Source organism: Chlamydotis macqueenii, chromosome 3 (assembly GCF_036417535.1).
Source record: "Chlamydotis macqueenii isolate bChlMac1 chromosome 3, bChlMac1.mat, whole genome shotgun sequence".
Lineage (NCBI taxonomy): Eukaryota > Metazoa > Chordata > Aves > Otidiformes > Otididae > Chlamydotis > Chlamydotis macqueenii.
Genome location: NC_141558.1, coordinates 51,705,340 through 51,721,615, shown reverse-complemented (window position 1 = coordinate 51,721,615; position 16,276 = coordinate 51,705,340). Strand labels below are relative to the sequence as shown.

Below are 16,276 nucleotides of genomic sequence, written 5' to 3'. Positions count from 1 at the left end.
GTAAAATATTTTACATGTGTTACAGCTGTAGGACAATAGCACTTTGGCTAAGGAGACATAACCTGTGTGAAATTGAACATATGCAGTAATTTTGAATTGCTGGTAAATCAATCCAAAGCATCCCATTTAAGAGTGTAACAGTCCCAATAGCAACAGTTATTGATGATTAGTGTCATTAGACTTTAATCAACTTTCTGGAAACATCCTGATTATGTGTATTCTTTAATTAATTATATTACAGTTAAGAATGTTTTTATTGAAAATTTTAACAGTACCTCTTAATTTCTCTCCTATTGATATCAATTTTAAGTCTCTTCCAGTACATTTCAATTTTGTAAAATGATTCTAGTATGCAATTTGTTAGAAAGATGTAAAAAAAAAAAGAAAAAATTGAATTGCTTTACTTCACAAGAAGAAGGTTTCTGTAATTTATTTGCTGAATGAAGCCTAGGAAACCTGGGTTTATTTCTTCCCTCAACTATCAACTTCCTCTTATAATTAATGCAAATATACTGACAAGACCTTATGTTACTATAAATTTCTCTATTCGGAAAATTTCATCCTAATGAAAGGTTAGACCCTTATGCTTACCAAGACATGATGGAGGAAAGGCAACCTCTGTTTATGGAAAGTATTTTGGCTAAGGTAGACAGAGGTGCATGCTTCCTGCAGAGCTATGATTTTATTCACTCATCTTCTAGCTTCAGTAGTTTCCCCTTCAGGGCCAGAATGCCTCTGGGCATGGCCTAACACCTTTTTTAGGTTCATGCCATTTTAGTCACTTTTAGACTTTTTTTTTAAATATATTTTTCTTATGTATGGTTTTCTAAGATGACATCAGTCCATCCAACTTAGGAGCCTAAATTAAGCACAGCATCACTGAAATCTTCAATGCCTGCCCTAGAGATGTTGGAGTCATGCAGTTTAAGATAACTGTCCGTATTACAGCTAATCTATAGTTACTTATCTATGAGGAAGGTGATAGGTACAGTGGCACATATGCTTTTGATCAAGGTTACAGTAGCATATCCTCAAACTTCTGTTTTCATAGGATGAATGGATGTGGCCCTGATACATTCCTGTATCTAAAGAAGTTACCACAAAAGACAGAGCCAAGGATGTATGGACAAATGTGAATGTTATGTTTGCTACTTGCTTTCCCAGAACAGCCTGTAAGAAGTAGGACTGACTGACTCAATGTGAATTCTATTTCTCAGGGGTGGTAATTTCATTTTTCAGAATTATTTTGAGGTTTCTCATTCTTGTTTGCCATTATTCTTCTCTCTGGATTTTTTTTTTTTTCAGTAGGACTGTGGTACAGCACAACCACTGACAACCAGTGTCCCAGATTCATCTAGCATCACTAACTTTGTGGGAAGTGGCAGTAGAGGATGTACTGCAGAATTGTTCCACTCGGCTCCAGCATTCAGAGGCATCATAGATAAAGAAATCCATATGAAGAATAATTTCTGCAACCCAACCACTCTCAAATGTGAAAATTAAAAATAGGAGAGAGAGGATGAAGAGGAGTTGATGTTTAAGAATCTCCTATATCTGGTGAGTAACAACTATGAGATTTATAAAATGCAATCTTGTGATATCTTTATATGACTAAAACTATAGCTCCATAGCACAGTAGTATCCTAAATGTTTACCAAAATATTCCGTGTCCAAATGTGTTCTTTGAGGAAAAATAAAAAAAAATTTTTAAAACTCCAAAAGTTTAAAGTAATTATAAATTTTGAAACCCTCCAGCTCACCACCTTCTGTAATATCCTGGAAGATAGTACCAAGAGAACAGGGATATCACTGGCTGACTAAGAGACTGCAGGGTAATACTAAATAATTTTTTTCTCAATTTCTAATAAAAATGTCAATTGTGTCATTTTTTCAGTAAAAAAAAAAATTTTCCACAAAGTTCAGATTTCACTGTGAAAGTAGAAATAATTTCCCTGAATTACTCATTTTTTTAGCAATGAAGCTATTGTTTTCACAGTTAAGAGTGTGTTATTAGAGTTGTGGGACACAGTGAAAAAATAATTTTAAAAATTATATATATCAATATGTCCAATGGACATATCCAAAATTTCCCTCTTGTGCAGGTTCGTTATAAAAGGTATTGACCAGATCTGAAAGCACTCAGAGACATGAACAAGTATTGAAAGAAGCAAAGGAGCATAGGTCATGAAGGACACACTGCCTGAAGAATTCATCAGAGTATTACAAGTCTTAAATCTGCCTAAGTTTGAGAAAACTAGAAATAATTATTTATCTTATGAACTGTTTATTGTGAAATACTTTTGTACTTGAAACACATTTCCAGATCTCATCATCTGCTAATACTTCAGCTATTTGTCTTTCTTCTTTTATTGTTTGTCTCTGTAAGTCAACTCAACATGTTGTTTATAATTGCTGACAGTCTCTCTGTCAGATGTACACTACTTCCCTCCCAAATCTGCTTTTATCTTTTACACAAAATAAAGCTGCTCTCATTACAGCCTCTAATGGCTGTTAGCCAGATCTCACAACCAGTACTTCTCCTGCATCTTCTTTGACCTACTTCTCTATTCATCCTCCCCTGTGACACATTTCTCCGTAACCTCATCACAAAATCAAATACAATTATTTTCTTAATATGGATTACTCCCAGATGTGTCCTCTAGACTAATCTGCTTTTCTCTAGACCAAGAGACACTCTAGAAGATAGCTAAAATAGTTTCATCATCTCCCCCCCCATACCTTCCTTTGATAATATTTCCACTGATTATTTTTTCTAATCTGAAGCCTACCAGTCCTCTCCAAATCAGACTCTTCTGTAGGTCTTTCTGCCTAGGCTTTGCCCAAATTTTACAGTCTCTATCAGACAAAATATGCCTAAGAACTTTCCTGTCTAAACATCCAACTAAAGCTTGCAGCTCCTCCAATCTCAAAACATCTTATGTCTTTCCTTCTCCTTGATAAATAATATCACATCAGATTCATTCTGAATGCTGCAATAAAAGACATTTTCTGCTATGACTATGTCGCATGTCTCTGTACATTCCTCCACTTGTTTACCATTCTCCCTTATCAAACTCAAGCTGCTTGTCTTCACTGCAGAGGCCACTATGAGCGTCTCCACACAGAATTCTTATTTTTCATTTAAGACTCTGAGTGCAGATCCTATCTCTGTCTAGTCCTTCCAAAAAAGCTGTTGCTCGAAGACTGGCTGGGCATCAGTCTGCTGGTGGGAGGTGTTGAGTGCATCATTTGACTCTTTTTTCCTTCATATATTAAAGTGTCTAAAGACCTGTGAGTTTTTCTCACTTTTGCCCTTCTCCCCTGCAACCCACCATGGGGTGGAGCGAGCGACTGGTACATACTTAGTTGCTGGCCAGGGTCAACATATCACATGTGGAAAAAGGAGTTTAAGCATTCGTTTTTTTTTTTCAATAATTTCCCCAATATAGCACCATTAGGAATCCTGCAACTTACAACCATTTGATGGAAATTGTGTAATTCCAGCTGTAGGAAAATCTGACATCATTTGAACAAGCTTGTAGTGAAAGCTTGAGTATCGCTAACAAGAATCATTAAAAGCTTTTGTCACTTTTATTTTCAAACATTTAGATTTTAGAGCTTCACATTTCATTCCTTGTTATTTCAGACTCTGAGAATGAACCCGTGCCCTGTTTGGAACGCACTAATGGGCTGGGCATAGTTCTGCTTTATTACTTTTTCTTTTTTTTTTCCTTTACTTTTTGAGAATTTCCTTTGCTGGTAGAAACAGATAGTATAGAGTAAATAAATGTCGTAAATGATAGTGTTCTTTTCCCATGTTCATAATCTCAGCATCAGTGTTGACCGCACCACACAGCTTGGTGTCATCAGCAAACTTGCTAAGGGCGCACTCTATCCCACTGTCCTTGTTGTTGCCAAAGATGTTAAACAGGACCAGTCCCAATACCGACCTCTGAGGTCCTCCTTGTCACCAGTCTCCACTTCGACATCGAGCCATTGACCACAACTCTTTGACTGCAGGCATTCAGCCAATTCCTTATCAACCGAGTGATCCATCTGTCAAATCCATGTCTATCCAGTTTAGAGAGAAGGATGCGGGACAGTGTCAAATGCTTTGCAGAAGTCCAGGTAGATGCCATTAGTTTGTCGTCCCTTGTCCACCAATGCTGCAATCCAGTCATAGAAGGCCACCAAATTGATTAGGCATGATTTTCCCTTAGTTAGCCATGTTGGCTGCCACCAGTCACCCTCCTTATATTCCATGTGCCTTAGCATGGTTTCCAGAGAATCTGCTCCTTGACTTTGCCAGGCACAGAGGTAAGACTGACTGGCCTGTAGTTCCCTGGGTCTGCCTTGTTTCCCTTTTTAAAAACGGGCATTACTTTTCCCCTTTTCCAGTCTTCTGGAACCTTACCAGACTGACACAACTTCTAAAATGTGATGGATAGTGGCTTGGTAACTTCATCCACCAGTTCCCTCAGGACCCATGGATGCATCTCATAAGGTCCCATGGACTTGTGCACCTTCAGGTTCCTTAGATGGTTTTGAACTTCCTCTTCTCCTACAGTGGGCGATTCTTCATTCTCCCAGAAGGCTTTTGCCTTCTGTGACTTGAGTGATGTGGCTAGAGCCCTCGCTGGTGAAGACTGAGGCAAAAAAGTAGTTGAGTACCTCAGCCTTCTTCATGTCCCAGGTAACCAGGTCTCCTGTTTCCTCCCAGACACAGCCCGCATTCTCCCTGGTCTTCCTTTTATCCCCAACATAGCTAAAGAAGCTTTTCTTGTTGCCCTTCACATCCCTGGCCAGATTTAATTCTGTCAGAGCTTTAGCCTTCCTTACCTGATCCCTGGCCACTCAGACAATCTCTATATTCCTCCCAGGCTACCTGTCCTTGCTTCTACACTCTGTAGGCTTCCTTTTCTTCTTTCAGTTGGTCCAGGAGCTCCCTGTTCATCCATTCAGGCCTCTTGGTGTTTTTGCTTGACTTTCTCTTTGTTGGGATTTATCACCTCTGAGCTTGGAGGAGGTAATCCTTGAATATTAACCAACTTTCTTGGGCCCCTCTTCCCCTCAGGCCTTTATCCCATAGTGCTTTGCCTAGCAGATCCCTGAAGAGAGCAGATCCCTTAGGCCCCCCCTCACTAACAAAACCAGAACAAGTCTGCTCTCCTGAAGTCCAGGGTAGAGGGCTTGCTGTGCACCCTCCTTGCCAACCTAAGGATCTTCAACTCCATCATTTCATTATCCCTACAGCCAGGGCTGCCCTTGAGCTCCACTTTGAGCTCAATTTGCCCAACTTTAAAAATAAGGAAAAAAAATCTATTGCTATTTGAGCAAATTCAAGTACATTCAGTTTCATCATAGATGACTGATTTTCCTACATTCCTATTTTTCAAGATTAAGAGACCTACTTGACATAAAAATAATAGAAATAACAGAATAAGGAAATAACTTGCAGCATGTTACTGTCTGGACTATCAAGCTGGTTAACCCTCTGAAGGTTTTAACTTACATTTTGTATACACTGTTATAAAGACAAAAATCAGAGTGAAAATGAACCGGGCTTGAATCAATCTGTGAGATAATATTTCACCACTTGCATAGCAAACAATTTCTGGCAGGTAGCATGTACTAGAGAACAAATATTAAACCTTTTATCAAATTGAGCTTGTGAAATAATTGCCAGACTGTGTGGCCTCAGCTGCCTGTAGTATCTTTTCAAGAGATAAAGCAAATTAAAATAAAAATTAAATAACAAAACAAAATTAATCTTTGCTTTATTGAAGAAATATTACCAGCAACTTAAAATGGAAAATATGTCCAAAAGACAAATTGAGCAGTAGAATCACTAGCATTAAAATGGTTCCTTGCATGTACACAGCACAAGCGGGTCCTATCAAATGCACTGTTCTTCTCCTTGCAATGTAGAATACTGCAATTTTAATATCAGCTTGTGAGTGAATTGGTATAAAAGAATAAACAGATACAATAAATTAAAAAGTGTTAATGGTTTTTTACTTTTGTATGATGGTAATCATGCTGTTCTGATGTCTCAAACTACTGAAGTCATACAAATGTAAGCCTAATGTACTCCATGATGTGTCTAAGTCTGTTAGTATTTTATTTCAAAAATACCGATACATGTATGTATCGTATACATATATGTAACGTCTTAGCAAAACAAAATCCTAAGTATTTGGGGAACTAGCTTTTCTAATTTTAAAGATCTTGCTTTTGAAATTGCACATAAGTTCTCAAATGTATTTTCTTTTTTTGTTCTTGACAATTGTAGTACTTTGTTGAAGACACTTCCAAAAAAAGAAGCTGTGGATTTTGTACCTTTAATGCAAAGACAATTTCTGGGCCAATTTTTCAAGCAAAGTCTGTCTGCATATATGATTTGATTTACATTGTAAGTGCCGACTTTGGGATGAGAAAATAAAATAAATGTGGAAGAACAAACAAAAGTAACTTGATTAGTTTTGACACAGAAGACTTTCTAATTTTTGTGCTGACTTAATAACATTGAGGGAAATGTCACACATGTAAGAAATATATATTTTTATATCACAAAGAAGTCCAAACTGGTCCAAGATCGTCTTGCCAACTTTTTTGCCCTACAGACAAAATAGAAGTTACAAAGAAAAATCTTCTAATGATCTCAACAAAGTAGCAGGAAGAAAACTGCTGGATTTTATCAAGGTCATGGCTGCTTTGCTCTCTTCTTTAGGGCTTGTTTAGCTTTTCTGAATTAAAAAGTCTTTGGCATAAACTGCATTGATGAGGGGTACTGAAATCCAGGAGCAGCCCTCCCAGGAGTATGTGTCCATTACCAGACTCCATATGCAATGCTCTTTGCTCTCCATTAGGCCCCCAAAATCTGTCCATCCTTTAGCAGGAGGGATAGAAAGTAAATGCAATTCAGTGGTGCATTGCATCCTTCTGAGGGGGCATTCTTGTTCAGAAAAGGAGGACCAAGAACCCCAATCACCTACTACCTAACCACTAGACCGTAATGAAAATGATGTGCCTTTTCTCTGCTTTTCCTCAGGTACATAAACACTTAAAATGATTTTTGTCTATCAATTCCAGTCCTAAAGAGTGACCAAGGTCATAGGCTAACACTTCAGTCCAAGGAAGAAACCCAGAACATCCTTCTCTATAGCATTCCTGTTGGCTAGCGAAGCTTTCCTCTCTTGGTATGCTGGGCACTGTGTATCCCATTGTGAAGTTTTGTTCATGTACCTGGCTTACTCTGCTCTGTGAATTACACGAGAAGTGTAAGGTGCCTCAGTATATTGATTGCCAGACTGGGTATCAGGACAAATACATGCCTTCTTGAATTCAATGGGTCCAAGCATAAAATCTAAGTTTGTTACAAGGGGGCTATGTATTTTTTTTCCACCTCAAAACCTTTGAAGATATTCCAGCCTAAGTTAAGTGTTTTGTGGGAAAATTAGGCTGAGCTTTGAACTCCACTGGCAGGGATCTTTAGTGATGACAGTGATGGTGACAGAGCTTGAATCAGTAGGTCTGTATTATGCAAGGTGACATGCACAACCACAGGACAACTCAGTATCTACGCTAAGGATCTGTTCTACTTGGAAGTGATGACAAGCAGTGCTGTGTATCACATCAAGTCATATTGTGTGATACCTATAATGCTTTGAAAAACCATTAATTTATTTCAAATTCAACCTTATAATTACAGTGGTTTCTTTTATGTCTTCAAGTTGAACTTTGTGTTTAATGTCTTTCCATCCTCTACAACTCAAGGTTTTTAGAGACAAAATATACTGTTTTTCATTTTAATCTCTACGTTTAAAGCACAAATCAGTGGCCATTGGTTGAAGAGAGCTATTACAAAATAAGCCAAAGTTAAAACTGATTGAAAGAAAAAGACAGCATATTATCATATATATTTAATATTCTGGAAGTCATTTGACTCCTTCTAAATAGAAGGGTAACTGGCTGCACGGGATAACAGTACTGGTTTTCTCTAAGTTTTGGTATTTGTTTATTTCTACACATTTCTAATTGTCTGATTGTGTGAGTGGGTAATAATTTCATGGCTAGGTAAAGCTCAATTTAACAAAGCACTTAAGTGCTAACTTAGCAGTAAGCACTCAGATAGTGCCATTAATTATGTCAAAGGAATTATATGAATGTTTAAAGCTGAGGTTGTTTTCTACTTAGCTTTGCTGAATGATGCTAAATTTCCCATGATCAAGCTTCAGTTCAGCAGAATCACTGCTATTCAACAAAATAGACAGCAATGTGTGTAATTTAAAGTAAGATCTGGAATTTCCCTGACACAAAATTAGTGGCCTTTATAAAACTAGATTTCACTAATATACCTGAGAATAATTTTTTAAAAAAGAATTTACATAAAAGTCTATGGATTTTTATATCTGTACCCTGGACCAGTTTCAATCTGGGAGATTTCAGTAGCTATGGTCATTTAGGTGGATAAAAATTAATTTTAAAGGATTAAAATTTTTTTTTGTAACCACTTTTATAACCAATTTTCTTTTAATAGATGTTCTGTGCCTTGATGATCATTGGCAGCCCAAGACAAAATTTAATATAATACCAGTAAACTTTTAATAGCTCGTAGTGCCACTCTTAGCCCTTCTGAAAACTTGGTGCATTTTCCTTTCTTCTATACAAAATATTTCTGACAATTGAATCAAGCAGACCAGGAAGCATTTTCAGATCTAATCAGTCTTTTTTTTTTTTTTTTTTCTAGTGGAATTCAATGGTAGTTTTGTATTTGTAACATCAGGAAGAGCTATAAAACACATCCAATGAGTCTGAGGCTTAGAAATCAACTCAGTCAGAAGGCAGTCTTCATTCCACATAACAAATTGCTGTGATTTTTTCAGGTTGTGATAGAATAAGATGATTTCAATATTGCAACACTAGATGTCATCACATCATGGTACAACACGGTGAAATTATATTTAAGCTCTTACCAGAATATGGATGAGTGAATAATTCAAAATGAATAATTTATTTACTGGATTTTGCCTATTTTTTTTTGGGTCCATAAAATATTCAGAAGTAGATTACAAAGCTCTTTAAAGTATTCCTGACCAGAAATAATTTGCAAATTTTTCCCATTTTGTATCCTATCAAATACATCCTAACTGTTCATTGCAAACTTCAAAATTCACAATTAGTCATTGATTAAAAACTATTATTTCTGTTCCTGATTTATTTAACAACGATGTAAAATGATAAGCTGCAAAGACAAATGAAAATCAAAGCTGACAAAAATGGAGGTCTGTTACTAAATCAAAATTTCCAGTAAAATGTCATTAAAATTTCAAATTGCTTTAAAAAAATTTTTAAAACATAACTAAAATGGGAATTGTGCTCATTTATGCTAGTTATTTAGCCTTCTATAAAATGCTGTTTAAAAAACCAAACTAAAACAATTTTCCTTGAAATCAACTTCATACAATATAGTAAAAAGCAACTTTTGACCTATGAGTGATGAGTTTTTAAAAATTTTATCCTTCAATTTTGCACTTTTCAGCACAATTGAATTCAATAGTTAATGCTATCCTGCATATTTGTTTATGTAACTTTGTTAGAAATTACCTTGCTTGCACTGGGCCTTGTCTTGAGCTGCTGGAAATTCAGATCTTTTCTTCTAAGTTCTATTTGTTGGTAATGTGAAAAAAAAAATGTACTTCATAAATTTTTTTTCTAACTGTGACCTCAGATCATGCAATCATATAATCATAGAATAATTTGAGTTGGAAGGGACCTTTAAAGGTCATCTAGTTCAACCCCCCAAATAGATCAGGTTGCTCAGAGCCCCCTCCAACCTGGCCTTGAATGTTTCCAGGGATGAGACATCCACCACCTCTCTGGCCAACTTGTTCCAGTGTTCCACCACCTTAATTGTAAGGTATCTGCTTCCTTCTACTTTAAAACCTCATCCTTTTATTCCTCATCCTATCACAATAGGCCCTGTTAGAGTTTCTCCCTGTCTTGTAGGTCCCCTTGAGGTACTGGAAGACCACTATAAGGTCTCCCCAGAGCCTTCTCTTCTCCAGGATGAACAGCCCCAACTCTCTCAGCCTGTCCTCATAGGAAAGGTGCTCCAGCCCTCTGATCATTTTCGTGGCCCTTCTCTAGACCTGCTCCAACAGGTCCTTGTCTTTCTTATGCTGGGGGCTCCAGAACTGGACACAGTACTCCAGGTGGGGTGTCACGAGAACAGTGTAGAGGGGCAGAACCACCTCCCTCGACCTGCTGGCCACGCTTCTTTTGATGCAGCCCCACACACAATTGGCCTTCTGGGCTGCAAGCATACATTACCAGCTCATGTTGACCTTCTCATCCTCTCCCTGAAACTGCTGCCATGAGGGCTAGCAGCTACCTTCTTCTGCAGTGCCACTCATGTCATAGACTTTGGTCCAGAAAATAAGATATCCAGTTTGCTTAATAACAGCAAAATAATAATTATTTTTCAAATTCTCTGCCACTCATAGCCATACTTTCCTGTACTCTGAAAGCACAGGAGCTCTCCAGGAACTTTCTGCTACCTCTTGTCTCTTCTCCTCACTCTTCCTCAGTTCTCCACTACCTCATGTTCTTGTGTAGCAAACCAAAATGAAAACTCCAGAACTCCATAAATTTAGGCAAATGCAAACATAAGAGTTGTTAATGCCAATTAAAAAAAAAAATCAGAAGGCAAATGTGCCGAATTGCTGCAACATCTACTTTAAAAGCAGCTATAGGTTCTTCCTTTCAGTTTTTGATTATTGGGACTTCCAAAATGAATTTGGCTGTTGCATTCCTTACTTTGTCCAGTGAGTCTTTAACACAAAATGTTAAACATCCCCAGGACTACAGAGAAGGCTCACTCACATTTTTCTACTGATATCCCAATTAACAAGTTCTGTTCTCATTTGAGAAATGATCCCACCCTAGATCAGACCATGAGGACTAGGCTTCTTTCTAGTTAGGTCTCACATTTCCTGGATGATTGGTCTACCAACCCATCTATTTTAAAAGAAAAAGCAAATTAACCTTCTCAAATACAGATTATGAAGCACAGGAAAATATTTCAGATTGTGAATCTCAGTCTCACTGCGACATCCAGACATGCTGCTCTTATTGGCATTTACCATTGGTCATTTCATTCGCATGCATTTCAATGCTAAAGTGTGCCAGCACACTTAAGATCCTTAAATAAAGGGTGCATGGAAAAGATGGAGCACACCTTAGATGGTTTACTGTCATTTAGTATGCCCACTTCCTATATTTCCCTTACTAGACTAAGATTCCCTTCGTGCTCACTGGCATTAAAAAATTATTCTAATTATGGGTTTTTTTATTGTTAGCAACTAATATACTTTTAAACTTAAACCATATTTTAGATTAATCTAAATAATTTAGTTAATCATAATTGTAATCATTCATGTTTGGGTTGGGCTAAATGACCTTCAAAGGTCCCTTCCAACTCAGACTATTCTATGGTTCTATCTACATTTATTGTGGCCACTGACTTCATTAACTGGGTTTTAAAATAAATAAATATTATTGGCTATCTGGTTTTGACTTTTGTTTATTATATTCTGTGGATTTATTTGTGTATATTACACTTTTCCCAATGCTCCATCATTTATGTGTCCCCACTCCAGCATTTTTTTTATATTGCACTAATATTCCTAGACAGTGTCACCTGATTTCTTTTGATGGAACCGCAGATGCAGGGAGCTATTCACCACAGCTCTTAGCTCTCCAGTCCTGTTTTCATTATCTTATAATCTTGCTACAAGCTACTTCTTGGGCTGAAATCAGTGCAAGTGCAAGCTAGTGTTCATTGCTGTTGACTGCTTGCTCTGCTTTGGTGATTCCTGGATGCGTATGTTCTGTTAGAGACAGCATGAGGAAGGTAGTCACCTTGGAGAAGACTCAAGAGGCAGACTTTCTTGAAACAGATTTTGACATGTCTTTTTGTGACCCAGGAAAGGGTAATACAGAAATTCATTGTGATTTGCTGAATAAGCTGGAATAGTGTACCAGAGAACAATAAGAAAGTAAGAAAACTGTACTATTATATTTCAAAGAAGTATTACAGCATTAAATCCAACTTGCTGCTATTTTCATGAAAAAAAAAACCCTTCAAATTCTACTTCATAAATATTCAGAAGATCTTGCAGCAGCAGCTAAGGTATGGTATCTGTTTAATGCTATTATTCTGACATTATCAACAGATAAATGGAAATGAAGAAATGAAGAAATTCTCTGCCTCTTCCTAACACCTCCTATCCAGTTAATAGAAAAACTGAGAAAGAATCTGATTATCTGTAGCAACCCATATATTTCTTCATATTTAGTAACATTTCAATGAAAGCAGTACATTATTATTAATTCATCTGCTATTAGAAGTCACTTACTAAACATTTTATTCAAATATGAATAGAGACCAAGTACACTAGCTGCTTAAAGTCTTGATGATGTGCACCTCATTGCCTAAATCCTGTAGATTTGTTACTATTCCAGTAACTGTTCAAGAAGCTGCTTATAAATAATTAACGTGTTTCAATTTCAGGGATGCAAGGTCATGCTATTTATTGATCTTCTAGACATGAACCTTTGATCCTAATCATCACATGGGGAAAAATTGCCTTTATGATTATCAGGTGTAGAAGCTAATTCTCTCACTACTACTATAAAAAGAGAAGAAAACAGCCATTTTACGAATCTGAAACTTACACTGTACTGCAATAAACAATTTGTAAAGATCTGCCACTAAAATCTCCTTCTGCCTTTAAGCTTTGACAGATTTTTGGAAAGCTGGATAACAGTGATATGAAGTCTTAAAATAGTAGCTGAAGGATGAGAAAAAAACATAGAGCCCAATCCTGCCATGGAAACTGTGTGGGTGCAAGGGTCTAGCAGGTTATTACAACCCACCTCTGTCTGCAAGAGGCATTAATGGCACCAGCACTGTCAGAGGGGAGAAAAGAAACAGTTCACAGCAAGAAATTTTCACTCATGATAAAACTCAGAATGACACTCAGATTTTGTAGATATCTCATGTTTGAAATATAAGAGAACATCTTTATAAGTGCTTCTGCTCATGCTAGTATTGTATATACAGACCTAACCCTCCAGGAGTTTCCAGTCTGATTGTATTTAATGCACTGTTTCAGCTTTACAGCTATCATTTTAGTCAAGCAAAAAAAAAAATCCTTTTATTGTGTATTTAACTACTGTCATATCGCAGGACTGAAATGTCATAAAATATTTTCATAATAATTGTTTCATCTGATTTCTTACAGGGAGTTTAGCAGATGAAAAATTTATGGATGCAATTGTGCTGAATTTGTTACTATTATTTAACAAATGTCTGTGATTTCACCTATGAATCTTTTACCTTGAGACAGTTGAGATCATGTGTGACTCCCATCATTTGCCAGTGAAAGGAGTGTGAAGAGCATTGTATTACTAAAGGTGAAAAAACAGATTTCTGAGAGCCTGCCATTATTTACCTGCATATAAGGACTACCAATTGTATTTCAATATTGAATCAGACATCCGGTTAAAAGTAATGCGGAACTTCATTTTGAATACAGCAAGGAAGAGTTTACATCAATAATGTCATATTTTTATTAAGTTCCTCTGACATAAAACTAGCTGAGTTATTTAGTTGTTTATATAAGAAAAAAAAAAAAAAGTAATTTGATTCAGAACCTGGAAGTTTTTCTCTTAGAGTTGGTCTATAAATGAAAACTATATTTCTTTAAAATAAAATCATTAGCCATTTTTAATATTTTTGTTCAATTTTAAATGCCTATGAAATGTGTCATCAACATTGAAAATATTTCCGGCTCACGCTTTTGTGGACTGACTTTCTTATTAACATAGTATTACACAGTTACTGTTGTTCTACTTGTTTTTCATCACGTTCATTTTTGTCTGCATCTCAACAGCAAGTTGTATACAATTTTTGGGACTTCTTTGTTTATGCAAAACTTGCTCTCCATATCAAAAAGGGTAGTACTGATCATACATCATGTATACACACACAAGGCATACATGTTTAAGGCAAGTAGTAGTAACTGTCCTGCATTAAGTGATTTTATTTTTTATGTTGTATTTACGTACCTCTATTAATCCTCATTTTTCCAGGTAGTAAACCCATCATTTGATCAAATGCAATGGAAAAAAAAACTGTATTCCTGGATCACATTATTTAAATGTACAAGTGTTAAGAGCTACAGAGAATTCACCATCATATCATGTGAGTGGGACACATGCAGAGAGCATCTCTGTTTTGGTCCCATTAGGCATCTCTAAGGCATTTCTGGAGTGTCCTGACAGAGCTCAGGCAACAACCCAGCTTCATTTCGCTGCTCCTCTGAGTTCAAGGCTGCTTGTGTACGGAGATAGAATGGAGCACACTATTAGACCTCTTTGAGAAAACAAAGATTTTACCCATTGAGATTAGATTGACATCAAGAGATTGGAGAGATTACGGTTTTGGTGCTCAGCTCAAAATCTGTGTTAGTCCTGTTTTAGGGACCCATATCCACTCTTTGACTTGTATCTACTGTGCCAATGGACTCTGGTGCATCCTAATTAGAACACTAGCAATAAATCTTCATAATTTTCCTGATTTCATTACATTCTCTAGAAAACCTTTAATTACCTCCATGAGAGTTACTATATAGCTCTTTTAATGGATAGATTTCCACATATTTTCTGTTAATAAGGTGGGACGATGTATGCTAGAACAAGAAAGACATTGTTGGCCAACTACCCATTTATTTTAAAGTGTTTGGTAAGGGGTTTTTTTGCCTTTCCTTTTCCAGGTGAAAGTAAGTTTCATCGTTTTTTGCTACAAAGGGGCAGTTATTACTCAAGGGAAAACAAGCACTAAGTGGAACAGGGCAGCCTTAAACTTTAGCACTTGAATGAAAATGTGCTGGTTCAATGAATACCTCAGCCTACAGTATTCCTTCTTAGATTGCTCATAGGATTTGAACACAGAAGGGATAAACAAATAATCATAGAATCATAGAATGGTTAGAGTTGGAAGGGACCTTTAAAGATCATCTAGGCCAAGCCCCCTGCAAGAAGCAGAGACATCCCTGACTAGATCAGGTTGCTCAGAGCCTCATCCAACCTGGCCTTGAATGTTTCCAGGGATGGGGCCTCCACCACCTTTCTGGGCAACCTGTTCCAGTGTTCTACAACTCGCATTGTAAAAATTTTTTTCCGAATATCCAATCTAAATCTACCTCCCTCTATCTTAAAACCGTTACCCCTCGTCCTATCACAACAGGCCCTACTGGACAGCCTCTCCCCATCTTTCTTGTAGGCCCCTTTGAGGTACTGGAAGACCTCTATCAGGTCTCCCCAGAGCCTTCTCTTCTCCAGGCTGAACAGCCCCAACTCTCTCAGCCTGTCCTCATAGGAAAGGTGCTCCAGCCCTCTGATCATCTTCATGGCCCTCCTCTGGACCTTCTCCAACTGGTCCATGTCCTTCTTGTGTTGGGGGCTCCAGAGCTGGACACAGTACTCCAGGTGGGGTCTCACCAGGGCAGAGTAGAGGGGGAGAATCACTTCCCTTGACCTGCTGGCCACACTCCTCTTGATGCAGCCCAGGATGCGGTTGGCCTTCTGGGCCGCAAGGGCACAGTGCCGGCTCATGTTAAGCTTCTCGTCCACCAGCACTCCCAAGTCCTCCTCCTCAGGGCTGCTCTCGATCCATTCTCCGCCCAGCCTGTATTTGTGCCTGGGATTGCCACGACCCAGGTACAGGACCTTGCACTTGGCCTGGTTGAACTTCATGAGGTGGGCACGGGCCCACCTCTCCAGCCTGTCAAGGTCCCTCTGGATGGCATCCCTCCCTTCCAGCGTGTCGATGTCACCACACAGCTTGGTGTCATCAGCAAATTTTCTGAGGGTGCACTCTATCCCACTGTCCATGTTGCTGACAAAGATGTTGAACAGGGCCGGGCCCAACACGGACCCCTGAGGGACGCCAATGGTGACCGGTCTCCACTTGGACATTGAGCCGTTGACCACCACTCTCTGAGTGCAGCCATCCAGCCAACTCCTTATCCACCGAGTCGTCCGTCCATCAAACCCATGTCTCTCTAGTTTAGAGAGAAGGATGTCGTGCGGGACAGTGTCAAAAGCTTTGCACAAGTCCAGGCAGATGATATCCGTTGCTCATCACTTATCCGCCGATGCTGTCACTGTGTCATAGAAGGCCACCAAATTGGTCAGGCATGATCTGCCC

The 16,276-nt window shown here is 38.0% G+C and overlaps 1 long non-coding RNA gene across 1 annotated transcript in view; it reads left to right on the top strand.

The window, feature by feature from the left end:
- LOC147601244 (uncharacterized) overlaps positions 1–15,183 on the top strand; it is a 216,510-nt gene extending 201,327 nt beyond the window's left edge. The window contains exon 7 of the long non-coding RNA XR_015258280.1: positions 15,142–15,183. This is a non-coding gene — a long non-coding RNA (uncharacterized LOC147601244). The remainder of the gene's footprint in view (positions 1–15,141) is intronic.
- Positions 15,184–16,276: the final 1,093 nt, after the last annotated feature.